This window comes from Bos taurus, chromosome 10 (assembly GCF_002263795.3).
Source record: "Bos taurus isolate L1 Dominette 01449 registration number 42190680 breed Hereford chromosome 10, ARS-UCD2.0, whole genome shotgun sequence".
Classification (NCBI taxonomy): Eukaryota; Metazoa; Chordata; class Mammalia; order Artiodactyla; family Bovidae; genus Bos; species Bos taurus.
The window spans coordinates 16,547,650-16,575,234 of record NC_037337.1 but is presented as its reverse complement, the minus strand read 5'-3'; the positions used below and the strand labels follow the sequence as shown (position 1 = coordinate 16,575,234).

The following is a 27,585-nucleotide window of genomic DNA, read 5'->3' as shown; positions in this document are numbered from 1 at the left end:
AGCGTGTGATGTCTGTGAGTAACACGATGCCCTGTGTGTATAATGGGATGGGGGTGGGGCCGCTGGACATGGCCGCACAGGTTGTGTCCTATACAGGTGTACCTGGCCCAGAGGACAACGGGGGCCAAAATCCAGCCCATGTTTTTAGGCCTTGCATCTTCTTAGAGTCACTTCATTCTAATTCTGCTCACCAAACCATGCACCCTGCTGCTGCTGCTGCTGCTGCTAAGTCGCATCAGTCGTGTCTGACTCTGTGTGACCCCATGGACTGCAGCCTACCAGGCTCCTCAGTCCATGGGATTTTCCAGGCAAGAGTGCTGGAGTGGGGTGCCATTGCCTTCTCTGATGCACCCAGACACAGGACCAATTCCACCCAGAGCAAGTCCTTTTCTCTAATTTGTACAAAGCCTCCAAATGAACACGAACAAGGTACCCTGGTCATTACACTCTTGTCTCTCAGCTCCAAATCCAGCCGTCTCTTCCTTACTTTAGCATGCAGCAGAAGGAACTCTGCAAACCACAGCTCACCTTTGCTCCTTGATGGGCTTCCTCTCATTGTTGCTGGGAGGACAGTTGGGAGGTAAGACGAGGGCAGAGGGGCTGGATCTCTCCTATTCCTGGTTGCCATTCATTTTAAACCAGCAGCCACCATTGATTTCTTCTCGTCTCATTTTGTCTTTCTCAGAACCAGCCACAGCATGACCCCCTCAGACACATTAGACCAGTCAACTAGCACCCCATCCTTTGAGACTGAGGTCCAAGCTCTGCAGAGTTTCTTCTCCAAGTTTCCAGGTGCTAACAACCCAATCTCTTTCTTTATTCCCCCACACATCTCTTTCACAGTTATCTGTGTACATTCCCAGTGACCACTTTCTGCCTTTGGGGACCGCCAACTCTTTTTGATCAATTCCCTACACCAAAATCTCTCTGTTAGACTTTGAAAACAAACTTATGGTTACCAAAAGGGAAAGGTGGGGAGGGGGGACAGATACATTACGAGCTTATGCGCACGACAAAGTACATATGCAATAGATAATCAACAAGAACCTACTGTGTAACTCTGTAAATTGGTTCAGCCACTGTGGAAACAGTATGGAGGTTCCTTAAACAACTAAAAACAGAACTACCATATGATGCTGCAATCCCACTCCTGGATGTATAGTTGGGGAAAAGCTATAATTCAAGAAGATACATGCACCCAAATTTTCCTAGCAGCACTATTCACATGGAAATAACCTAAATGTCTACTGACAGATGAATAAAGGAGATGCGGGGCATATGCACAGTGGAATATTACTTAGCTGTAAAAAGGATGAAATAATGCCATTTGTAGCAACATAGATGAACCTAGAGATTATCCTATTAAGAGAAGTAAATCAGAGAAAGACAAATAGCATGATACCACATATGTGGAATCTAAAAAAGGATACAAGTGAACTTATTTACAAAACAGAAACAGACGCATGAACTTAGATAACAGATGTGTGGCTACCAAAGGGGAAAGATGGAAGAGGAGGAATAAATTAGGAGGTTGGGATTAACATATGCACACTACATACACAAAATAGATAATCAACAAGCACCTACTGTAGAACACTGGGAACTCTGCCCAATACACTGTAGTAACATACATGGGGAAAGAATCTGGAAAAGAATAGATGTACATATAATGGAGTAACTTTGCTGTACACCTGAAAGTAATACAAATCTGCAAATCAACTATACTCCAACATTGAAAGAAACAACTCTGTTGAACATAACTGATGGGGGCTCTATTTTCTGCCTGATCATTGTGCATGGTGTAGGTAAAAGTCAACGCCATCCCTTTTGAGATTCTCACAGTCAGAGCTCCCTTTTTGATTTTGGGCATTCTCTTATTCAACAAAGATGTGTTTAGACGATAATTTCTATGTTGTACATATAGGATGAAGGATTTTATTTTATGTATTTACAGAGGCATACTGTTTATACCTTTGGGGATATGTATAGAACATGACTGGGAGAATACACAGAAAAAGTGGATGACTGCACTTCACTGTGGGAGTTGGGAATTCAAGGTGTTAGATGGGAAAGAGTATTTTGAACATAGCTTTCTGAGGTTTTTAAAAACAAGCCACTTATTACCCTTATATTTTGAAAAAAAAAATGATTAACACGCATGTCTTCAGCACTGTCTTCGTGGCAGGCAGAGGGGATATCTTCGGATACACAGATGTTTTTGTCCTCAGCGATGCTCTCCCTGCTCAGCCCAGGCTGACACCATAAACCGACAGTCCCCATACCTAGATTTCCCTTCAGCTTGCCTGCAGATTCAGAGGGACCTTCTCATAAGATTAGAAGCTGATGGTAAAATCCTCAATCGTGGTAGCAGCCCTCAGATCACCCTAAAAGAGCTATGCAAGGGATCAGTAAAAATGGGAGTTATCCTTTGCCATGCTGGGTGCATGGGTAGAAACCTAGAAGCAAAGAGAGTTCAAGTAGGAAGGAACCTGGTAGAAGACACTGTCGTTGTAACCCTGCACGCAAACGGGAAGACTCATTTCTTCTCCTCATGTTGGAACCATGCTGTGGAGCACAGCTGACCTCAACCCCAGCTCCAGTGGGGGTCTGACTTCCAAACCCAGGTGATTCTAAGCCCCTTGTCATGGGGATTGGTTTGGGGAACTTAGACTTAAGCCTATCAACTGGAAATCCTAGACTTTTGGAAGTGGCACCCTCTTTCCAGATGTGATGGTCAACATTTTGGATAACTTCTCTAGGTAAGGCTCTGACCCTCTGGAACCAACGTAGGCTCAATCCTAACAAACCTGGATCTAAGCAATCAGTTTGTTAGCCACGCTTAATGTCTTCAGTATCCCCACCTCTTTCTCCCTGGCTGTAAAGTGTATGGTTGCAGTTGCTGCTGGCAACCCCTTTGTGATCACAAGGCAAGACACCCTGAAGATTAGAAGAATACTCAGCAGAGGGCTGAATTAAGAGCGCTTGGTCAGACCATGCCAAGATCTGTATTCCTTTACTGTTGAATCCTACTAGTATGATGTTCTGATACCTTGCGATGGATGGCTTTTTGTGCAGTTGGTTAGTTGCTTGGTTGGTTGGTTTTTGCATCCTCTCTTCTGTTTCCTTACTTCACACATAGTTAAGTTGAGATCCAGAGCAGGGAAGGACTTCCTCCAAACTCTTAGAGCACCAGGACCTCAATCTTTGTTTGTCAGAACAGTGTGCTTCTAATAAGCCATAAAACCTCTTCAACCACACTGTCAGCAGCAACAGGGACTCAATAAATGTTTGTCAAATGAATTAATTGCTGGCTGTGAATGGGATCAGAGGGAAGGGCTGGCAAGGGCTCAGGATAAAGCAAGGGTTTGGAGGGAGGAACGAATGATGTGGAGGGGGACAATGCAGAGAAACCCCCAAGAGTTTATTCTATTTCAGTCACATGGACACATTTGCAGTACAAAAGGCTTTACTAAACTCCAGGCTTTCTGGGGATAAATCTCCACTTGCCACTCTGTCCAGAAACAATAAATATCCAAAGCACAGAAAGCTTTTTGAAGTTTATTATAAAAATAACTGAGAGGGCTCTACAAAGATTTCAAGTGCCAAATCCAATAAAGGACTGGGCTGGTGCAGGGTTCAGAATCCGAGTAGTGCTCCCTAATTCCCCTCAGAATGAGAGGATTCAAAAGGCTGTCCACACTGCAATTAGTGAACAGTCATTCCAACCTCTGCATTCACGTGCACTTAAGAAGTTCAAGGCCTGTTCCTAGTGGTGGAGTATGAAGGATGGGCTGTCAGAGAGCCCTGGGTTCAAGTCAGCCCATCCCTTAGTGGTTTTGTGGCATCAGGCAAGACAACTTAGTCTTCCCAGAACCTTAGTTTTCCTTATACGTAAAATGGGGGGAAAAAACCAACAGGCTCACTATAGTTTATCTTAGGGCCAGATGTTTCAATATTCAAAAATGTTTAGACTTTAGAAAAGTTAGAGGGTCCATAACAGTATATTATATAATATCCAATGGGTTCTGGGGAATACCCCGTAATCAAACACTTTAATGTACCTATAGGGAAACATATAAACATCTACTGTAAATGGGATGCATGCTCAGTCACTCAGTCATGTCCAACTCTTTGCGACCTCATGGACTGTAGCCCGCCAGGCTCCTCTGTCCATGGGATTCTCCAGGAAAAAATCCTAGAGAAGGTTGCATGTCCTCCTCCAGGGTCTCTGGGTTGGGAAGAGACCAACCCAGGTCTCCTGTGTCTCCTGCATTGGCAGGCAGATTCTTTACCACTGAGCCACCTGGAAAGCCGCATAAATGGGATAATTAAGACCATAAATAACTTTATATCACCTTAGTCCAGGACTTGCCACCAAGTGAATCATAAAAATCTTTTGGCTCTAAGAGTGTTTGGATTGGGGAAATAGGGGATAAGGAACTGAAATACTGAAGGCTGTCAGATAATGGAGTGAGGTGAAGCCCACGTAGCACCCAGGGGCTACGCTTCTATCAGTTAGTAACAGGTTAGGCCAGCAGCAGGCTGTTTCAGGCTGACTTCCTCCATCTCCACTCCAGATGTGTTTCCAGAGGTTCCCAGGGCTTCCTTGAAACCCGGTTTGGGATCAAGGAGAACAGAGTGCTCATTTGAATAGGTTCAAAGGCTGGTAGCCCTATCTCTGCCACTCTGAAAGGCCAGCCTCAGCAACTGCTCCCTTGAGCTCCTCCAGGGAACCTCAGAGGCAGATGAGAGATGACTTTAAGTAAGGCAGACGGGGAAGTCACTGGCTCTGTGTCTGCCTCCAACTAGGTCCGTGGCCATCATGAACCAGAGAGACGGGAACTCACTTTCTTTTTCCTCCTAAAACACACTGGTGATGCTCCTGCTGCTGCCCTCCCCACTTTCCCAGGTATCAGTCAGTGGTACCAATGGTGCTGGGAGGAGAGAGAACACTCATTCGAGTCCCAGTTAGTGAAATTATCTATCATTTTAGTTTCTGGCCATCTGATAGGTAAAAAAAAAGTACCTTCCTGCCCTGCTACTTGAATTTTCACTTTCTGGCTCTCTATCCCAGTTCGGCATCCTTTCCACACGTGTCTGTTGATCAGCCATTTGCCAGGTGCCTTCCCAGGACCCAGCACCGTGGTTTCCCTGTGGAAGTACAGCCCCTCTGGGCATACCTATCCAGCTGGAGTAGAGTAGAATTCTCCCTCCATCATGTTCCATTCCATGTTTCTCTTCGTCCCACCTCGTGGTCGGATGACCCCACAGAGGGAATGCAGAGGGCCTTTGAGCTGGGGCACAGGCACAGTGCACCATGCAGTACAGACTTGAGGACCATCGGAGAAGGTGCTCACAGACTGTGCTCTGAGCCAGAGCACACACAGGGGCTAAGGATTCTCTGTACCCTGCATTGAGATCAACCAGGTCCACCCAGGTCCGACCCATGGGCAGAGCCAGCACAAGGGAGAGGCAAGCGAGGCACACAGGATGCAAGATTTAAGGAGGCACTTGCCTTCCATGGCCACCTTGCACTGGGGGACAGCGCCTCCTGAAATTCTGCCCTCGGCACCTTTATCCACCTCATCTAGCCCCAGGCCAGCCTGGAAGACAGGGACAGGGTCGGGTCCCAAGCAGAAATGACCATCCTGTTGTCTAGAAGAATCTGGGTGAGGAGGAAGTGCCAACTGAGACTGGAGCCCACTCTCCCTCCTTTAGGGCTTTCTGTCCTAAATTCTCAGTCAGCCCTTTCATGTCTCTGTAAAGTCCTGTGTCAGTCTGCAGGAAACAGAAACTGGCGTAGCTATTTTAAGCAGAAGGGGATTGATACTGGAATTAAAAAAGAAAAAATTAGAAAAGGCTGGAGGAGTGATAGGCTCTTACCTGAGCCCCCCAGGAATGCCATCCTGATACCACAAAACTGACCCTCCAGGGAGCTGCTGCCTCTGACTCAGCCAGGAAGGTGGAGAGTCAGGAACTCAGTGTGTTCAGGAACACAGCCTTAATGCTGTAGCCCAAGGATCAGGAGCCAAGAGCCACAGAGCCATCACCACTGCCTTTCTTGACTCTGATAGGGCTGGAGCTTGAATGCTGAAACAGTGTGGCAAGTGAGCCAGTACCAGACCTCCTAATCTTGTTTGCCCACAGAAACCAGCTACAAGCAACAGGAAGGTGGCTTTTGCCTCACTTCTGCTTCCAGATCTCAGCTTCGTGGCATCTAATTAGCAGAACTAAATTCACTAGCAGAAGTCTAGCTGCAAGAGAGTCTGGGAGATGTTGTTTTTATCTTTCTGTACTTGGAAGCAAAGGAAGGCATCTTTGAAGGAGGTGAAAATGGATGCTGAGGGCAGTGAATGATGTCCCAGTATATTAATGAAAGGGCCTGCAGAGACAAGCCAAGAGAAATGAGGGGCACAAGACCTAATTGTTAGAATGAAGGATAGGGGGTTCAGCCTGGGCTAACCTGGGCAGGGACCCACACCACAGAGCTCTGCCTTCACCAGGCTGCCCACAGTGCCGAGTGAGGCTGGGGTGACAGTTGTTGCCAATCCATTTAGCACCCTCAGGAGAATTAGGCAGCCCAGGGCAGCGTGTGACCAAGTCTCACTTCTCTTCCCCAACCCCAGACTCTGAAATCTCAGGAGACTGAAACTGTAAGTATGTGATCCAGCTCGGCAATGTGCCTCCCTTGGATTTTACCCTTATTGTTACAACTGTGTTTGGAATCTCCACTTGGTGAATTTGTGTCTGTCTCAGATTCTTTGCTTCATTTTCTCTAAGTGCTTTTCTAGTATCTCTGGCACCAAGATCAGGAAAGAAGTTGGCAGCTGGTCTTATCATTTGGTAGAGTGGTTATGGTGTCCCAGCTGTCTCCACTCCAGTGTTCTTGCCTGGAGAATCCCAGGTACGGCGGAGCCTGGTGGGCTGCCATCTATGGGGTCACACAGAGTTGGACACGACTGAAGCAACTTAGCAGCAGCAGCAGCAGTCTCCTGGAGCTCCCCTAGCCCCTGTAAAATCCTTACCAGTGTGGCTGCAACCATGAATCCTTGTTTTATGGATCTCCAAGGCCTCCAGCCTTCCCTCCCCACTGTCCCTTTGATCCACACAGCTATAGATGCCACCATGAAGCCCAGCTTCCTCCCCAGCTGCACACACCAGCTCACCAAAGCAGCAGACAGATGTCCTAATATCCCAGAGTCACAAACACCCCAAAGTCACACAGTTGTTCTTTTTTTTTTTAACTTAGAAAAATGGTATAATAAAGTAGTATAGAGCTCCACTTTGAGTCCTTAAAGACACTTCAACTTCACCCCCACTGCACACAGTCCTTCTGGGTTCCACCACTGAACAAACCACCATCTTACCATCAACTCTATCTTCCTCCCTTTTCACTAGTTTTGGTGTTTCACCAATTTTTTTTTTTTTTTTTGTCTTCCTATTTTATTTTTCATACTCCCCCATCTCAGGAGCAAGGGTTAAAATTTTTCCATTTTCACCTGCAGCCTAGCTTATTATTTGGGAGTTCAACTGACAACTTTGCCTTCAGAGCCTCTTTCTCTTTCTCCAGTCCAGTGGCTTATCAAGGAAATTTCCCAGACAGTGCCCACTGAGTGTGATATTTTGGTGTCAGCATTAGGACAATAAATGTTTTGCCTCATTATGCATATGTGTATAAATTTATGTTGTTATTTAGCAGCTAAATCACATCTGACTCTTTTGTGACCCCATGGACAGTAGCCTATGAGGCCCCTCTGTCCATGGGATTTCCCAGGCAAGAATACTACAGTGGGTTGCCATTTCCTTCTCCAGGGGATCTTCCCGATCCAGGGATTGAACCTGAGCCTCCTGCGCTGGTAGGCAGATTCTTTATCACTGAGCCACCAAGGAAGCCTGTATACACATTTATATGTATACATAAATATTTTACATACAGGTATAAAAGCATGTCTATCTTCATGCCTTCATACACACACAAAACAGACTTAAGTGGTTCTTTTGGAGGCAGTGGTTTAAATGATGTGCTAATGTCTTCATAAAACCGTAAAATGCCTTGCCTGCCCCTCTCCAATTCCCCTCCTCCCGCACCCCATTTCTTCAGTTGCAACTCCCAGTCCAGGGGGCACCACACAACACATGAGGTGTCAATCAACAATGGTCACCGTGTGAAGCTGGCAGGAAGCTGTGCCTGACTCTGCGCGTGTTCTCAGGACACACAGAGCCTGTGTCTCATCTGGGCCATGGGGCCAGCCTTCCCCTGGCTGTGACCTGCGCTTTCTTCTAGAGGAGTCAGTCAAGAAGGGGATGTGAAATGAATCAAGCAGATGTATGTCAACACTGGTCTAAAGAAAAGTGCCAGCATTCCACGTCCTCATCCACACCTCCCCAACACTCCTGGCCTCCGATGTACATCTATGCCAGGATCCCCCAACCTCAGCAACACGGACACTTGGGCCAGATGATTCGGGCTGTTCTGTCTATTAGGGGATTTTTAGAGGCATCCCTAACCTCTAAACACTTGATACCAACAGCACCTTCACCCCCAATTTGGGAAAACCAGAAATGTCTCCAGACATTGTCAAATGTCCTTTGGAAAGCAAAAATTGGCCCGGGTTGAGAATCTGTGTCTACATAGACAATATTGTGTATACAGAAATGTATATACACATGCAAACAATTAAATATTTATATGTCCTTATTTTAAGTTGGCATCTGGTATAAACTTTTCAATCAGCATATGCACAAAACAGAAATGTGACATGTTTTCTTCCTTTTCTCTTAAAAATTAATGTCATCTGTGATAATAGTGACATTTGTAGTAATTAAATAAATATAATCATCTGATATATTTCTGTGAAGTTGTATTTACCTTAACCAGCAATGAGAAGGGAACTTTTGGATCCTTAATTTATTTGCCATGGTCCTTCCCACAATGACTCCTGACTCCTTGAACTCAGAGAACCCGGATGGACAAATCCAGTGTTGAGTACTGTCTACATGCGTCTCTCTCCAGCCATGACAGCCCAGAGAGCCCTCTGAAAACCAGTTTAAAGGGGAAAAGAAGACACACTGAGGTCTCATATATCCCCAATTATGCAAGAGTACTTTCTAAATTAGTCCAAATACAGTCTATTAGTCAGGAGCAAAGGCTATGGTGAGGAGCAAATATTTTATAAATGAGGAAAAGTAAGACTCAACAAAGATTGTGATTTCTCTAAACTGTACGACAATTCAGTGACCTAACTGGGACTGGAAGTCGGGTACCTTGACTCCAAAAGTGGTTCTTCTGGTGCACTGCAAGAACCTTAGCTCCACAGAGCTCAGAATATCACTGACACGAAGGTAGGATGAGCATGACTCCCACAGCCTGTGTGTGCGTGTCTACAAGGATCGAACCGGCATCTCTTGTGTCTCCTGCATTGGCGGGTGGGTTCTTTACCACTAGCATCACCTGGGAAGCCCCACAACCTATGTGTGCGTGCCAAGTCATTTCAGTTATGTCTGATTCTTTGTGACCCCATGGACTATAGCCCACCAGGCTCCTCTGTCCATGGGTTTCTCCAGGTAAGAATCCTGGAGTGGGTTACTGTGCCCTCCTCCAGGGGATCTTTCTTACCCAGGGATAGAACCCCCATCTCTTATGTCGCCTGCACTGGCAGCCAGTTTCTTTACCACTAACACTATGTGGGAAGCCCCTCACAGTCTGTACACTTCATCAAAGGAAGCTTTGCTTCAAGAGAGACCAGGAATGCGAAATGCAAAGAGAAAAGATAGATTCAAGTAGGTTTTTAATGCTCATAGCAGAAATAAGTTCTTGAAAGTTAATGCTTTTGATTTTCAGAACTGTTTTTTAAGTTCTACATACCTAATTTTTAGCTTAGCACAAAGCTCTGAAGGAACTGAGCCATAGAGTGTAGACTGGGGAAAGGATAGGTGGAAGCTAAACTCCCAGCTGCTGGAGATTAACTATGAATCAGCAAAGTGGGTGGGGGTGGGTGGGAGACAGCGATGAGAGCAGGAAAAATGAGAGTGAAAGTTGCTCAGTCATGTCCGACTCTTTGTGACCCCATGGACTATACAGTCCATGGAATTTTCCAGGCCAGAATACTGGAGTGGATAGCCTTTCCCTTCTCCAGGGGATCGTCCCAACCCAGGGATCGAACCCAAAAGGGTACTGCTAATGTTCCAGGCTGGGAAAAGGAGCCGCGTTCCTGAGTCTCTTGAGTTTCAAATCTCAGTGGGAGAAGAAGTAATAAAATCAGTCTCTAAAATGTTTGAGAGATGAGAAGGGAAGGGCCTTGCGATGCAGCAAAACTTGGAGAAGGACACCTGTCCAGGGGAGGAGCACAAGCACATGGACCCAAGAGTCCCACTCCATCCAGCCTGGTACAGAAAATAGATGGGTGTTTCCATGACAGCAGAGAGCAGATGGGCTACCTGAGAAGCAAAGTCTCCTCCTAGGGGACTCTCAGCAAAAGGAAGGGATGCCCTATGGCATTAAAATAGGACACAGTCATGTCTCAGCTCATGTGGGAGACAACTGTCCAAAGACCAGACTGGATGGCAAATCTCAGCAGACACCAGTGGGAATGGAGGCTGACAAATGTGCCTCACTGGAGTAAGGACTGATGGATGACAGTGGAGGTGGAAAATAACACGTCCAGCAAATATCCAGGGACTCGTTCTGATTGGACCAGCCCATGTCACATGCCCAACCCCACTGAACCAATCACTGTGGCCAGAGGAGTGCTCATTCTGATTGGTTGGGGCTTGAGTTGTAGGATCCACTCCCAGAGTTGAGGCTGTCTCAACCAGACTTTGTGAACCAGAGTAGGGAAGGATAGAACCCTACATAAAATTGGGGCTTTTGTTAGAAGAAGAAATAAATTCATAGTGAGATGGACAAATGTCCGTGAAAGAAGGCATTTGAAGACGTCTCAGTGGGACTGCAAATATTATGTTTGCTTAGCAAGTCTGCATTCTCATTTTCAGGCTCACATGATCGCTAAGCAGAATGGGAGCAAGGGCTTCACTCCGTTTCCCACTTTAACTCTGAGAGAGAAAGTGGAGAAAAATATCCGTCTGTCAGGTTTGCCCAGATGAGAAGTTACTTCCTTGTAAAGCTGTAGGATGAGCCAGCCGGAGGATTCATCCCGGGTGGACGTGGAATTTGATGCCAGCCTACCTGGCCTTTGGGCTTCCCTGGTAGCTCAGCTGACAAAGAATCCACCTGTAATGCAGGAGACCCTGGTTTGATTCCTGGGTCATGAATACATCCTGGAGAAGGGATAGGCTACCCACTCCAGTATTCTTGGGCTTCCCTGGTGGCCCAGACGGTAAAGAATCCTCCTGCAATGCAGGAGACCTGGGTTCGATCCCTGGGTTGGAAGATCCTCTGGAGAAGGGAACCACTACCCACTCCAGTATTCTTGCCTGGAGAATTCCATGGACAAAAGAACTTGGCAGGCTCCAGTACATGGGATTGCAAAGAGTCAGACATGACTGAACAACTTTCGCTTTCATCTGGCCTTCATGCTGGAAGGCTTTGGTTGGGAGTCCTATGCTTGAGGCCTGCTTCGATCAATGCTGATGGTGCCATGATCTGATCTTTGGGAAGCCAGCTCTGTGGCCTCAAGAGGCCACAGAGCAGAGCCCACATCCCTCTATCGAGATTATCTGGGTTCATGCCAGTGTCCTAATCACTGAGCCTTAAGCAGGTGAGCAAAATTGCCCAAGGACCAACCACTGGTACCAGAACCGGGATTTGCACCCATACTTAATGCAATTCTCTTTCCATGGCTGCTATTGCTAAGAGTGTCATCCAGACCCTGATTCTCTATCCCACTCAATTTTATGGAACATGGTAGAGGTGCCCCCTTACTGCATAGCAGGCACATGCAGATGAGGAAAAGGAAGCTGTGCAGGCTGCCCATGTCACTCAGCTAAGTAGGGGAGGTCTTAGGAGAAGCCAGAGCTTCCCCTGACTCTTAGTCCCATGCTCTGTGCTCTGCCTGTGGTTGTCCAGCACTCCTGGCCTTGCATCCTAAGTGGACCAACCAACTAGGATCCTGGGTGAAGCAGACTTAAAGCCATGAGCCAAGTGTCGGCATTTCTATGTCCCCATCCCAGCACCTGAGCTCAGGGCCAACACATAGAAGTCTGAGTGCACACCTTCTTGGAGAAATGACCCTGGTCTACACCCTCAGTACCCAAAGTGTGGTCATGGACCAGCAGCCTTAGCCTCACCTGGGCCCTTTAAGAAATGCAACAACTCAGGTACCTCCCAGAATCAGGGTTTTTAATTTAACAAGACTACCAGGGGATTCTTGTGCGTATTTGAGAAAAGCTGGTCTATCTACCTTTCAAGTACTGGAACTTTTTTCAGCCTCAAAGTCTTCTAATCTACAAGCCGTTCCTATGCTTTGCTGCTGCCTTAAATACCTTCATTACTGCCCTAGTGAGTTTACACTTGGGATTTCCTAAAATGCAGCTGGCCCTCATGTACCCGAAGATGCTATTGGCACTCCAGTATCCAAGAAAGCGAGTTAGGGAAGTTATGGTCCTGGGATGTCATCAATACTCAGAGAAGGAGGTTCACAAAGGCCTCTTGGCTGTTATAACTTTCATTCCTCTATCATCTCTGGTACATGATGCCTGCTTGCCTTGCCCCTTAAATATTGTCTTTGTAAAGAAACCTATGCATGAACCCATCATGGCTGGAGCGCTGTTTCGCCAGGACCCAGCATCTCTGTTTCTGTGAAGCACCACCTTCCTGGATGAGAGGAGACCAACTTCCCTCTTTCACTATGGTTCTTCTCCTCCAGTGCAATTTAATCATCTTTTAAACAGTCCCCGTTTTTCAATAAATGGTAAAATACCGGTTTCTCTTCTCGTCCTTCTTGCCTGAGTCTAACAGCTGGTACACATATTATAGAGAATAGAAGGAATCAGTCATACAAAATCTTGGTGAAAAAGAAGAAAGAAAATAGAAAAGCTTTCATCTTCTCTCTATTTAGCACAAAACTATAAGGGGTGGAACACTTTCTAAATCCTCAGCAAGGGAGTGTCCCATGCTCACCATGAGTCCTTGGGAAGGTGGACAGATGTACGTTGACATTACTTGGTAGGAAGGGGTGGCAGGCCCATTTGACCACATGTGCTATCACCAAAGAACTAAAATTTTTAAAAAAGACAAAATACGGTGACCACCTCATTGCCATTTCTGTTTTATTCGTTGATGGAATTTAATATAAAATACTGCTGACCCAGCTGAAATCTTCAGAATTTGAAGTCTGCATCAAATCCTCATGTGCCATATTTTTGACTTGCAAATGCCTCCAAGAATAGCTGGAATGTCCTTATTAAGCCCGGCTTGTGATGCATCCGTACTTCGCGCCGTCTGCTCCGGCACTGTATAATTCATGGACTTGCCTTATGAAGTTAGGGAGGGATTGAAACTGTGACCGGCCCATGAACCCAAGCTGACACTTCCATTATTTTATAAGGAACACAGAGAAAGCGGAAACTTGACCTATCTCTCAGTTCCATCCAACCTGCGGGGTCACCAAGTCCACCTTGCTTCATCCAGGTCCCAGGTCCATCCATCTGCATGGAATCTGGGGCCATCAGATTAGGGGGACAGAAGACTTAGGCCCATCCTACACTGGGCATGACTCACCATCTCTGGTGACTATGCGGCAGCTCAGAAAACAAGCCCATAGCCTGTGGTATCTGGGGTTGAGTTTAAATAATTTAAACTAGAAAGGGAAACCCAATCATGGTCATCAGCACCGTAGTTAGCATATGTGGGCTCTTCCACCCTGCAAGACCCTGGACCCACCACCTCATCTGAGCCACACAGCAAATTAGAAATTATCAACTCAATTTACAGAAGAAGAAATTGTGGCTGAGAGGCTGGTCTAATGCCATATAGAAATTCACAAAAAAAGCCTGAATTCAAAGAGAGGTCTGTTGGGCTCCAAAGCCCATGTTTTTAGTCAGTGGTCACCAAATGGGGTGCATAATCCCCAGGCTGGACATTGGCAAATGGGAAGAAATAATAGGCTGGGAAGAAAAGTATAGGAATGTTATTTACATTTTAAAATTGCATTTCAAATCATCCATATCTGTACATGTTCATTGTATACATAATATATTATTACATTTGAATGTGCATAATGAATAAACAATATACATACATATACTGGTGGAGGTGGGATCTGTTTTTTTCTTGATAGTGAGGCAGAAGTTGACAAGTTTAAAGACCACTGCTCTTTGCTCCTTCCTGTCCTGACCCCTCCCTGCCCAGGGGATCCAAAAAGGAGACCCTCACCTGAGACCCCTGTAGCTGCAAACATAACATCTCCAGCCTGCCCTCCCAGGCAGCAGTGAAGAAACAGATGGAAATGAAATTGAACACCACTTGTTATTTGCACTTTGACCTCTGTGCTGCAGCCCCTCTTCTGTGGGCATGAGGGGCTTTTTCGAGGGGTCTTGCACCCTCAGAAGGGGTAGTCCTGAGTTGGAAGCCTGAGGCTCCATTCCCAGGTGGAAATGCGCTTCCTTGCGTGGGGTTTCCTAAAGCTGACCCAACTACAGGACAGACAGACACGCCTGCACTGCAGTCCTGTGTCCTCTGACTATGACGCTTCCCTTCCCTAGGTCTCACACCTGCACATGTGTGCTCTGAAGGTTACAAAAGAGGGCCACCTGTCCCAGGGCATGGGGCCCACAAGAGCTGGCTGGCCTTGATAAGAAAGAGCCCCCTGTGTAAAGAGCAGGTTCTGAGCATCTCCAGGGCAGAAGACAGGCTGTGCAGGCAGTGGCCGTGATCCCATTATTGATTCTCCAGGGGACCTAATGAGCTAGATGACATGAACACCCTAGGAAAGTCAGAAGAGCTTTCTAAATGAGCCTCCTGTTCCTCCTTATAGTCCTGTCATCATTTACACAGCATGGCAGGATGATGAGGGTTCGCATTCATTTAGAAGATATTTCCTGAGCACCTTCAGTGCTAGGCACTGCAGTTACAGCACAGATCAAAAATCCACAGTCTAAGTGGGAGAGTTTCCACTGTCATGGAGGAGACGAAAAAGCAGCAAGAAACAATCTGATAAAAATAACCCCCAGGAGTTTGGGATTAGCAGATGCAAACTACTATATATAGGATGGCTAACCAACAAGGTCCTAGTGTATAGCACAGGAAACTAGATTCAACATCCTGAGATAAATCATAATGGAAAGAATATGTGTATATATACATACACATATGTATGTATAACTGAGTCACTCTGCTGTACAGAGGAAATTAATACAACATTGTAAATCAACTATTGTTGTTCAGCCACTCAGTCGTGTCTGACTCTTTACAACCCCATGGACTGCAGCACGCCAGGCTTCCCTGTCCTTCACCATCTCCCCGAATTTGCTCAAACTCACATCGGTGATGCCATCCAACCATCTTGTCCTCTGTCGTCTCCTTCTCCTCCTGCCTACAATCTTTCCTACCATCAGGGTGCTTTCGCATGAGTTGGCTCTTCACATCAGGTGGCCAAAGTATTGGAGCTTCAGCCTCAATCCTTCCAATCAATATTCAGGATTGATTTCCTTTAGGATTGACTGGTTTGATCTCCTTGCAGTCCAAGGGACTCTCCAACACCACAGTTCAAAAGCATCAATTCTTTGGCACCCAGCCTTCTTTATCAACTATACTTAATTAAAATTAAAAAAAAAAAACACATAACTCCTACTGTATATATGTGCTCTGAAGATTATAAAAGAGGACCACCTGCCCTAGTGCACAGGGTCCATAAGAGCTGGGTGGTCTTGATAAGAAAGAGTCCCCTGTGAAAAGAACAGGTTCTGAGCATTTCCAGGGGAGAAAACAGGCTTGGCTTATTCAATGGGACAGAAAAAAGGCTGGAGTAGCTGAAGCAAAGGGAAGAACTCAGCTGCTGGCCAGAGAGGCCAGGTAAGTGGGTAGGAGCAAACAGAACCATAGATCTAGCAGTGCTGCTACAGGGAGGAATCTCTGACCCACTCCTAACCTCCCCCAGATGATAATGCAGTGCAAAGAAGAAAATTCGGAGCTATGAGCACTCCAGCCTCCGACAGGCCCTTTGAGAGGTCTGCTTGGTTTGAGAACCCAAGGGAGATGTTGCCACTGAAGACTGAGGATTGGGGAGCTAGCTAGAAGCTTAGATTGTGCAACAGGGCCTCCCCATCCCACCTCCTGATGGTGACTTGAGCGGCTTCCTCCTCCATCGGAACCAGGGTCTTGCAGTTGACACTTGGGGACTGAGGCCTGACTGGCAGGCTGTGCGTCTGCACCAAGTGTCTGGCCAGTACTCTGCTCCAGCGCCCCCTGCCCCCTCGGCCATGAAGCCTAGAGTTCACCTACAGAGTCCCTTGCTGCTCAGAACGGGTGACAGGGGGAGGTCAGTGCATTCTCTGAGTTCCCTGCTTCCCTCTGGGCCTCTGGAGGTGCCACGGAACCTGGCTCAGCACTCAGGATGAACAGCCTGGAGGCGGGGCGGGGGCACGCTGGGAGTGGAGTTTTCACAGCTACCACCCACGGCTAGCGACGCAAAGGCAAACAGGCCCCCGTGTGCCATCCGCTAGAGCCAGGCCCCCGCACATATGGGGCCCAGGAGAGGCAGGCGTCCACAAGGAGGGGAGGGCCAGCTGGTAGCTGGGGGTGGGGGCCACCCCGGAGACGCCCCTGACAGGAGCGAGCTGATGAGAGCGGTCACCGCCTCGTCTGTGCACACCCACCTGTCAGGTCTCCTGCCGGATGCTTGATGCTCAGAACTCAGCCCCTGCCCCGAACTTCACTCAGTGAGTCTGAGGCTCGGGGTCATGGCCACCCCCACTTTATGGATGTGGATGCCAAGGCCCAAAGAGGTGAATTAAGAGTCCAAGGTCTAGGAAGCGGCAGACAGGGGATGTGAAATCCACTGGCCTGCTCCGTGGCCCATGCCGCCCCTGTCACGTTGCTGCCTTCTCAAGGCCTTGAGTGGTTGCTGACCATCCCTTGGGACCAAGCCCTGGGTCATCTGCAGGGCATAAACAAGGACAGGCTCTTCAGAGTCAGTGAACTTAGCGCTGAATCACAGAGACAAGATGGCACCCAGGAAACATTCTAGAATAAAAGAATTTGTTGTTGCCCACTCGCTCAGTCATGTCCAACTCTTTCGACCCCATGGACTGCAGCAAGCCAGTCTTCCCTATCCTTCACTATTTCTTGGAGTTTGCTAAAACTCATGTCTGTTGAGTCAATGGTGCCATCCAACTATCTCATCCTCTGCTGCCTGGTTCTCCTCCTGTCCTCAATCTTTCCCAGCTTCAGGGTCTTTATGGGGTTGAATAAGGGAGAACAGTGCACTGATCTTGGGAATCAGACAAACGTGGTTTGGACCTGAGCTCTCTGAATCTCAGTCTCCTCCTCTGTAAAATGCGGAGAAGGCAATGGCAACCCACTCCAGTACTCTTGCCTGGAAAATCCCATGGGCGGAGGAGCCTGGTAGTCGGGAAGAGTCGGACACGACTGAAGGACTTCACTTTCACACATTGGAGGAGGAAATGGCAACCCACTCCAGTGTTCTTGCCTGGAGAATCCCAGGGACGGGGGAGCCTGGTGGGCTGCCGTCTCTGGGGTCGCACAGAGTCGGACACTGAAGCGACTTAGCAGCAGCAGTGTCTGTAAAATGAGCCCTTCACAAGGTGGTCCATTAGGATCCTGAGAGCGCCTGCACAGTATTTGGCAAGGACAGCTCAGCTGGTAAAGAATCCACCTGTAATGCACGGGACCTGGGCTCAATGCCTGGGATGGGAAGATCCCCTGGAGAAGGGAACTGCTACCCACTGCAGTATTCTGGCCAGGAGAATTCCATGGACTGCATAACGCATGGGGTCGCAAAGGCTCGAACACAACTGAGCGACTTTCACTTCACTTCACTTCATGAAGGTTTCCTTGGTCACGAAGGTTTCCTTGCTTCCTCCTTATCCTTCTTTTCTTTTTCCAGCCCTCAGAATAAGTGTATTAAGACCTTGGAGAAGAAAGCACTCCAGGTAGGCTTCCTGGAGGGGTGGGGACCTGGGTCTCCACTGTGGCATCTGATCTCAGCTGAGGTGAAGGTATAATTGCTCTGAGCTTCAGTTTCCTCCTGTGTAAAATGGGGATAATCATAACCACTTTCTAAATAACCATGCACCTAAAGGTGACCAGCAGACTGTCACTGTCATGGAAGAGAATTAGGAGCTAAGAGCCCAGAGATTTGGGCTCCAGGCAGAGCTCTGCCATTGTGGTGAGACCCTGAGCAGGTCATGCTCCATCTCTAAAATTTTGCTTCCTCATCTGTGAAGTGGGACTGGGTGAAAGTCACTGGGTGAGTCACACAGCCTCTGTGGGATCCCTACTTCCTCCAGAGTTAAATGGCCTGGTTACAGCTCTCCAAAGTTTCCTCTTGAGTTTAAAGTCCCCTGATGCTTGGGTCCTAAGCTAGGGCCCAGCCTGTCCCAATGTCCTCCCCACACCACATGCCAGCCAAGACTCCGCACCCGCAGGGAACAGTATTCATGTCCAGGATGGGCAACGAATGCTTTGGGCCATGTCCTCTTCCCAGATGGCCTTTGTGAGAAACAAGAGGGACAGAGAACAAAGAGGAATTTGCCTTGGAAAAAACCCCAAGACAGAAATCAAGGTCTCCCAGCTGGCTGATGGCAGAGTCCTGTTCCCTGCAGAGGCACCTCAGCGCACTTCCTGCCTGGGCTGGGGGCGGGGCAGGCCAGGATGTTGGTGAAGACCAGCCCCAGTCCAGGCAGGGTGCTCTGACTACACAGCTGGTCACACGTCAGGGTGAGCAGAGGTCGATTTCTGACCTGTGGTTAGAAGCAGATGGCATAAGGGCAAAAACCAGGCAGAGAGCCACAGATGGGCCCTGGGCATGGAAAGCCTCCTCACTCTTGTTTTCTTGCTTTCTGGAGTGCATTACTCTCTACAACCCTCCCACACCCATACCCTCAGTCAGGGACCAGTTAAATCCAATCCTTCCTAGACAGCGGTCTACAGCTCACACACCTTTAGTGGGGCTTTGGGATGGGGTGGTTTGCCAAAGTTCGGGGCTTGGGATACCTCCTGCTACCTGGAGGGCTCCTTGGAGGAGAAGGTCTGGAGAACTGAGGCAGAATTTCCCTAGTCTCTAGAATGAAGCTCTGTTTTGCAGGGAGTTTCCTCCAGCACTCCTCCCCACCATCCCTTCCAGGAGGCCCTCCATCAGGAGGCGGGGCCATGGCCAGAGAAGGAAAGTGAGGGGTGGGGCTGGGCAGGAGCCAACTGGGTCAGGAGGACATAGACCAGGGGCAGAGCCAGCTAATGGGGCTGCACATCCCAGCCTGACCCAGCTGTCTCTCTCCCTCCTCTCCTTCCTTCTTTCCTCGTCTCTCCCCACAGACTTTAAAGGAGCACCGACCAAAGGTCAGCCTGAGTCACTGTGTTATTGTTTGGTCATTAAGTCAAGTCCGACTCTTTTGCAACCCCATGGACTGCGGCCCGCCAGGCTCCACTGTCCATGGGATTTCCCAGGCAAGAAGAGTGGAATGGGTTGCCATTTCCTTCTCCACTGAGTCACTGCATACACGGCAGTAAATGAAACAGGCATGGCTATCTCATGCTCTAACGCCACCCTCTGCCTGCTCTCTTGCTGGCAGGAGAGGTGGTGGGATCTACGGAGGGCAAGGCCAGAGAGGGTGACCACGCCTGTCCCCATTACCCAGATGTGATCACTTCCCACCCAGGAAGGAGCCTTGCTCGAGGGTGCCCTTCTTAGGACCATGCCTCCAGCCTTGAAGGGCTAAGAGGGCCCTGGCAGGGCACACGGACTCCATCCAGTGGATGTCCCCAGGATGCCTGCTGGGCATCCGGTGCTGTGTCAGACTGCGGGGACGTGTGGTGAGTCAGGCTCCATCTGGGGGTGGGGTGCACACACACACACACAGCTGATTCACTCTGCCCGCTGTGCAGGGAGCTGGGGAGGCCCTGGAGACAGAGCCCAGACACCCTTGTCCAAGGGGCTGCCCCAGCCAGACTTCAGGAATGCCCAGCCATCTTCCACACTGCGGAGGGCACAAGCCACCTGAGGACTGGGGTACCGTTTGCTCACTTCCCCCACCCCACCCCACCTGCGTGTTGATGTGGATCCCAGAGCTGATGACGTGGGGGCTGCCTCCGCTTCTGCTCTGGAGTTGAGAGTGAAAGAGGAGGGGGCTGAGACTTGTCTAAGCTGCCAGCATTTCACTTGTCTACTCTCTGCCCCTGCCTGGATCCCTCCCACCTCTAGTCTCCTCCCCAACCCTCAGCACCCTCATACCTCTGCCATCCCAGGCTCCAGTTATTCAGGACCAAAGGAGTAGAATGGTACAATGGAATTCCAGGACAGCACGGCAGAAGGAAGTGTTCTGGATAGAGTAAGTCTGGCAGGGTCATCCCTCGTATGGATGTCCTAGGGTGCTTACAGGACTACGGTGAGCAGAGCATGGTGAGGCCCAGAGACACACAGCGCTTTGCCCAAAGTCGCACAGCAAGAAGGGGCAGCCCTTGGTTTGGAGCCCAGGTCTCTGCTCTCATCTCAGACTCCATCCACCCTTCCAAGTGGGTGCCCCTCTACAGATTCCACTCCCCACTGGATGTCCAGGCCTGTTGCTGCTCCTACAGCTTAGAGAGAGGCTGGGAGAAGGGGGGAGTGTAGTGCAGAGGGGAGGAGGGAAAATGGAAAGTGCCAGCTGATTCAGATTTCTAAATGTCATGTTATTCCAGGCGCATTCTCGCTTTGCCACCACCTTCATCCACCCCCCGCTTGCCATCTTGAGGACCGGCTGCAGAGCGGCTGGTGGGGGGAGGGCTGTGAGACCGTGGTTCGGGTCTGCATTTCTGCCCTGCCCCTCGGATCAGTGGTGGGGTGAGCACTGTCCTGGGAGCCAGGAGACCTGGGTTCTAGCCCTGGCTCTGGACTGGTGGCTCTGGGTCCTGAAGCTGACTGTACATTCCTCTTAAGATGGGGAGGACCCGCAGTTCCCAAGCCTGGCTGCATCTCAGGATCACCTTAAAACAAAACAAACCAGATTCTTAGGTGACTCCCCTAGAGATTCTGATTCATAAAGACAGGAGTCTGGGAATCTGTATTTTTAAAGCATCTCCCCAGCAGCACCCTTAACCTAGTCTACTGAGGGGTGCTCAGGTACACAGTTTTATTCAGATTCTAATTCCTCTTCAGTACCTGCTCACCTCCTCCAGAAAGCCCTCCTGGATTTGCCCACCCCATCTGTCATCTCCAGTCCTCATCACTCCTGGCCCTGCTCTCTACTCATGTTCATCTACTGCTCCCCAAAGGCATTTTGTCCTTCATGCATGTGTATGCAGGTGTGTGCCTGTGTTTCCTATGTGAGTTCAACAAAGTTAGCCTCCAGACAGCACAGAGGAAGGCGCTCAGCCCTGGAGCCAGCTAGCCCCAGGTTCCCAGCTGTACTCTGTTGCCGAAGGTTGGGAGATCCTGGAGAAAAGACTTAACCTCTCCAAGCCTCAAGGTCCACAGATCTGAGATGGGCCTAAAGAGACATTACCTCACTGGGCCGCCCTGAGCTGCCCTGAAGGGAGACGTGCAGGCATTCGTCACGGGTCCTGGTGGGGAGGGGAGGGGGCAGGACAGCTGGATTAATGGCAGAATGCTCCCAGAGCTGCCTGACTCCCTAGGAAGCCAGCCACCCTTGTGCGCCTGCAGGACTGCGCTAGCATGCATGGGTCCTCAGAGAAGAACAGGGTCACTCAGAGTTCCCACAGAAAACAGAATCCCCCAGATGGTTCAACTGAAGAGACGCCAGTGGAGGAACCACTGACGGGAGGGCGGGGTGAAGGGAATCTGAAAGCGTGGTGAGGCTCCTAGAGACCAGCGATGACAGATGGCTGTTAGCATCCCAAACCTAAAGAGCTAGGAACCAGTGGTATCACCAGAGCCTGCCAGGAGCTGGAGCCATGGAAGAGGGTTCCGCCCCTCAAGAGCAGTAGGCCAGCGGGAGGCAGCCGTTCCCCAGACACAGCATCCTGCTAGGGAGAAGCAGAAAAGAAGTAGCCTCCCACCCTGCCTTCTCATTCTAGTACCTTCTATAGGCCAAGTCCAGGCAGTGGCAGCAGCCCCTAGTAGTCCCCTCCTGGGACAGAGCAGGGCAGAGAAGGCAGAGAGAGTCTTGCAGGCAAGGGGGAAGAGCAGAGGGACAATCAGAGGACAACCAGCTCTCGGGCAGCCTGGCAGTTACGTACTTTCTCCACTCTACAGGCGAGGGGGTGGTGGGCAGAGGTGTGGGAGGACGCTCGATGTTTTTACAGCCCCCTCTCTGCCACAAAGCCACAGGGCGACATCAGCAAGCCACCCTCCCTCTCCAGGCCTCGCTCCTCCTCTGTAAACCGTCAGGGCTAAACCAGCTGTCCTGGACTACATCTCCCAATTCTGACCTGAGACTTTTCCTCTTCTGCCTTTTCTAGGAGGGGGAGAGAGGCCCTCTCGACAGGAAAATGGGCTGGGAGAAGAAGGGAGCTTAGCAAATGGAAAATTAATTCTGGGCGGTAAAGAGCAGAGGCTGTTGTTTGTGATGTATAACTTACTCTTTGTGTCAAACTGTGTACTGTGAATATCAGTGGGATGGCAAGAAACCCGAGATCTATTACTTAGAGTTTAATCTGTTCTCCGTGTTGGAGAAGGGAGAGGGAGGGGGGAAGAAGACTACAACTTTAATCACAGGCCCAACTCGAGATGTCAAGCTGCTCTGGGGTGCGCTAGTAAAATGATGTCGTATTACAGCCCTCCCAGACAGCGCCCCGCACCACAGCTTCAGCTGCCGAGCTGTAAATTAGCACACCTACTTCACGCTCTTCAGGTAAAACCAGTAATTTAGCTGAAAAATACACACACACGCACACAGAGCGTGGGAAGGGGGGAGCTTAGGAGAGGGGGCTGCTCCCCTTGAGCAAGGAATAGCTAAAAAAAAAATTGTGCAAAGACAGAGGAAATGACACGTGGGCTGCACCTCCCGTCACGGCACGTGGGCTCCGGGTGCAAGCCTGATGGGGGCCCACCTTGCTTTCTACCTGCCTCGGTGCCTCCCCCAACCCCCTGCACCCCTTCTCGCCATGAAGCATAAATTACATGCTGACACCTTTAATTTGTGCAAAGGATGCCTGGCTGCGCCTGGCACCAGCAGCCGGCTGCTATAATAAGGTCAATCTATATTCATTGTCGCAGCACTTGATGTGCCAGATAACACAGGGAGGCAGCCTGTGGTGGCTTCTCTGGGCCGGGCGTAGCGGGGGTGGGGGTGCCCGCTGCCTCTCAGCGCGGCCTGGCACCAGTTGGTTCATCACTTATGCATGTTATGATTTAGCTAATCACCATCAGTTATGCATCCTACTGCTGCCTGGAGACTCCAGCCAGAGAGGGGGGCCCCCCCGCTCACCAGCACCATGGAGCGACCACCAGGGGGTGGGGGGTGGTGGAGGGAGGGCTGATTGTCCTTGCTGGGTAGTGGCCCCTGGTGGTGTGTGGCTCAGAGCCTCTAGCCTGGAGGAGAAGCTGTTGGGCCCATCCCTCGGGCAGGGGCACTCCTGTAATGTCTCTGCATCCTTGAGCTCAGCCAGAGATGGGCATCTTAGTGATAGGTTATATGGCCTGAAGTCACAGAGTTCTGGGTTCTAATCCCAGCTCTGCCTCTTGTAAGCTGTGAGAACTTTGTTAAGCCCCTTAGCCTCTCTGTGCTGCAGATTCTTTACCTATAAAATGGATAAACAAGGCAGGGAGAGTGTAAGGATGGGAACTAATATATGGATACAGCTCCATGGGTGTGCACACTGTAGGCAGTCCTGTTATCAGAGCCCCAGTGGGTCCATCACATGTACTTTGGGTGAATGTCTGCTTTCAGGGGGGAATTCAGAACCATAAGGCTCCTAAGGGGCAGGAACCCATAGGTGAGCCCCCCCCCTTTTTTTTTAATAGAAAGGTGTTTTTTTTTTTAATATTTATTTCCTTTATTTTAGTTTTTTTTTTTTTTTTTTGTCCGAGTCAACTCTTAGATGTAGCTCATAGGATCTTCATGTGGCATGCGGGCTTCTCTCCAGCTGTGGCCGGAGGGCTCCAGAGTGCACTGGCTCTGTAGTTGGCAGCTCGTGGGCTCATTTTCCCCAAGGCATATGGGATCTTATTTACCCAATCAGGGATTGAACCCAAGCTCCCTGCAATGAAAGGTGGATTCTTAACCACTGGACCATGAGAGATGTCCCCGTGAGCCCATTTTAAGACAAACAGCACTCAAATGGGGCTGTGTTGAGACAGATCTCAGATTCTGAGATATTTAAGCTAATCCATGGCTGGGGAGGGCCAGGGAGGCAAGGATGAAGCAAGTTCTCAGCCTCAAGCAGGTGGGAGGCAACAGATGAAGCGCAACTAGCTCAGTTGATGGCGGTGAGAGGGTTCGGAGTTTGTTCAGCCAAACCCTTTCTGCTAGAGAGGGGGAGAGGGAACCCATGGTCCAAGATGGCCCTCAGTGAGAGAAGGGGCTGAGGTCCCCCCAGCTTCTGTCTTCACAGTTCCCCTCAGGATAGCCTCAGGGATAGACCAATGCCATCAGTCTCCCAGGGGCTTCCCTTGGGATTACCAGGCACCCTCTCCCCTCTTCCTGGTGCTTTGTCAGGGGTACACACCCCTGTTTTGTTGTGGCCACGTGAGTGGTGGGAAGCATGAGGTCGCATCCTGAGGCCCTTGGCCATCCTCATTTCCTTTATTTGCACCACAGAGCCAAAAACATCTGCCCCTCAGTGCCAATGAGAAGATTAAGCGAACCCACCTGTGTGTTTAGCTCAGGGCACCAGGGAAGAGCAAATGGAGAGTCCTTTTCCCTCCCGTTAAGTTTAGAGTCTAAAGAGGGGTGGCTGGGAGGACACCAGCCTCGAGGCACCTCAGTCCAGCTACACACAAAGAGCCAATTTAGATAATTAATTCTCTGACCTGGCAGCTCATCCTCCCACCACTCCTCTGTCCCTGCTGCTCCCTCCCCCAGGAATGCCCTTCCCTTCTCACCTCTCCAGGTCCAGCCTATCCTCCCAGGTCCAAGTTAGCTGTTGCTGCTTCCAAAATGCCCTTCTTCCTCCTCCTTAGCAACAGAAATGCCTTCTCCTGCCCGCAGTCCCACACTCTCCCTGACTGCAAGTGGGTTCCTTCTCTGTCCACTAGTGATCTGGCTCCAGGTTAGACGCACTGGGTAGAGGAGCTGCTATTTAAGAGCTAAGCAGCCTCTGGCCTCTCTGGGTCTCTACCAGCTCATCAGTAAAATGGGCAGGCAGGGGAGGCATGCCATGCCCTTGGGGCCCCAGGTATCACATTCCTAGTCAAAGCTGTTAGGAAAATTGGGGGTCTAGAGGGACTAAAAGGGTTAGGCAGTGGGCATCCCCATGCAAACTAGTGCTACTAGGTTAAATTTCCCCCATTCTAATAGGATAGAGACCTGGAGGCCGAATTAACTTAAAGAAATGCAAAAGTCTTCAACTGCCTGGGCTTGTGCCCTGAGATTTCTTCCCACTGCAAGGTGAAACCACCCACCCCGGTGGTCCCGTACCCGCCCCTGCCCCAGCCCAGCCCATGGCTGCATCTCTGTACAACTCATGTATCACAATTATGCAGACACCTGTGTCTCCAGCGCCTGTCAAGCCACAGCACATCCAGTGCTCAGTCGCCCTTGAAATGCATTTCAGCTCTTACCTGCAAAACTCGGACAGCGTGGAGGGTGGGGCCTTCCACAGCAAGCAAGACCATCAACCTCCTGCCACCAACTGGTGGGTTTGTTTGGCTGGACACCCCACACCCATCAGTCCCAAAAGATCAGAGAGCTCCTGACTGGCCAGTGTGAAGCCAGGCCCAGACCCTTGTCTCATAGCATCCTTATCATTTCATCAGCAAGTGACCATAGCTAGCCACTGCTACTGATGACCAGAAGCTAGAGGGCCATGGGGCTGGTGCCTTCTTCACAGAGCAGAAGCTAAGCCTCCCACAGACCCTGAGACGTCCGGCTCCTGGGAGCACCACCTCTCAGCTCTGGAAACTCAGAGTCTATCATCCCAAACACCCCACTTCCCCAATGTCTTTCCTGAACTTTGACACCTGGCTGTCCGCTGACATGCCACTTCCTGCCGCCTCCCAGAGCGCAGGTGCTGCTCTCTCTTCCATATCCCACACTACCTGGGGCCGGGAGGTGAGGTGCCCCCTCTGCCCTCTCCCCACTGCCCTCCCAAAAGATTGATCCTCCCTCCCAACTCAAAACTCCAGCTCCTCTGAATCCTGGACAAGAGACTTTACCTCTCACCACTGTCCGTTTCATCCCATTGAAAGGTGAAACAACCCCCACCCTGCATTGCACCCTCATTCATTACAGACTTAAGCAACACCCTCACTCTCTGTCTTCTTCTCCACCCCCATAATGGCATCATTTGGGGTGACTCAACATCCACTTTGAGCATCCATCAACATCGGGGCCTCTCTGTTCTCCACTTGGAAGCCCCCATCCACCTATTCCCATGGGTGTCCCACCCTTGACCTTACCATCATGGAAATGGCACCGTTTAGACCATCTCCACCTCAAGCCTCCTGCCAGATGATCGCCCATCACCTGTTATCCCTCCAGGCTGCACTCCCACAGTCTTGCTGAGCCCTCCAGACACTGAGCACCACTGGCTCAGGATCACTGCCCCTCTGCCGCCACTTTCTTTCCTCTCTCTCCCTTCTTTATTCTTAGAAGCCACGCCCAAACTTGGTAAATCCACACACCCTCCTCGGTGCCTGCACCCACGCAGCAGAACACGGCTGGAGGAAAAGAGAGCTGACTTTCCTCTAAATGCCTAACCTCAAATCTCAAAAGAGCCCTGCCACCACTCAGCAGCACTATGCTAGCTGTCTAACTGCCCTTGTGCATGTTCTCTGTTCTCCCAAACAAGTGTCTCATCCTTTCTCCTCTCCACACACCCCACACCATCCTCACCCACACTAGCCTCAGGCTTTGTTCAGAACATGGTCCCCATCAGAAAGCACTCCCTCATCTTCCCATGAGGATGCTTGGCAGGCCTCCCACATCTGCACCCACACTCTGCCTCCCTCCCGCTCAATGCATGGAGGAAGGTCGCTGCTCTGCCCAGAGCTCCCCACTACCCCCGCAAGCAGGGCCTAGATCTCTCACCTGTTCCAGTATCCAGGGGCCCCCTCTTTCTGCATCACCATCTTCCCCCTCCCCACCATGTCATCCATGGCAGAAGGCGTACCTGCTCCAGGGTCTCCTGTAACGAACATCCAACTCCATCCATCTCCATGCCTGTCCCCAGCTCCCAGCCCATTTTCCTGCTCCCCTTCACTGCAGAACGTGTTGTAAGGACCGTCTGCAGTCCCTGTCTCCTCTTTCTCACTGGGTATTCTGTCCCTACAGCTAGAGATGTGCACACACAACCCCAGCTCGGAGCTGGTGAGCATGGCCAGTGCTTAAGAGGAAGAGGGGAGCGCAGCTCTG

General features: G+C 49.9%; 1 long non-coding RNA gene across 2 annotated transcripts in view; it reads right to left on the bottom strand.

Moving 5' to 3' along the window:
• Window positions 1-6,102, bottom strand: part of LOC104973058 (uncharacterized) — a 52,858-nt gene extending 46,756 nt beyond the window's left edge. For both annotated transcript variants that reach the window (XR_009496133.1, XR_003036764.2), the window contains exon 1: window positions 5,884-6,102. This is a non-coding gene — a long non-coding RNA (uncharacterized lncRNA). The remainder of the gene's footprint in view (window positions 1-5,883) is intronic.
• Window positions 6,103-27,585: the final 21,483 nt, after the last annotated feature.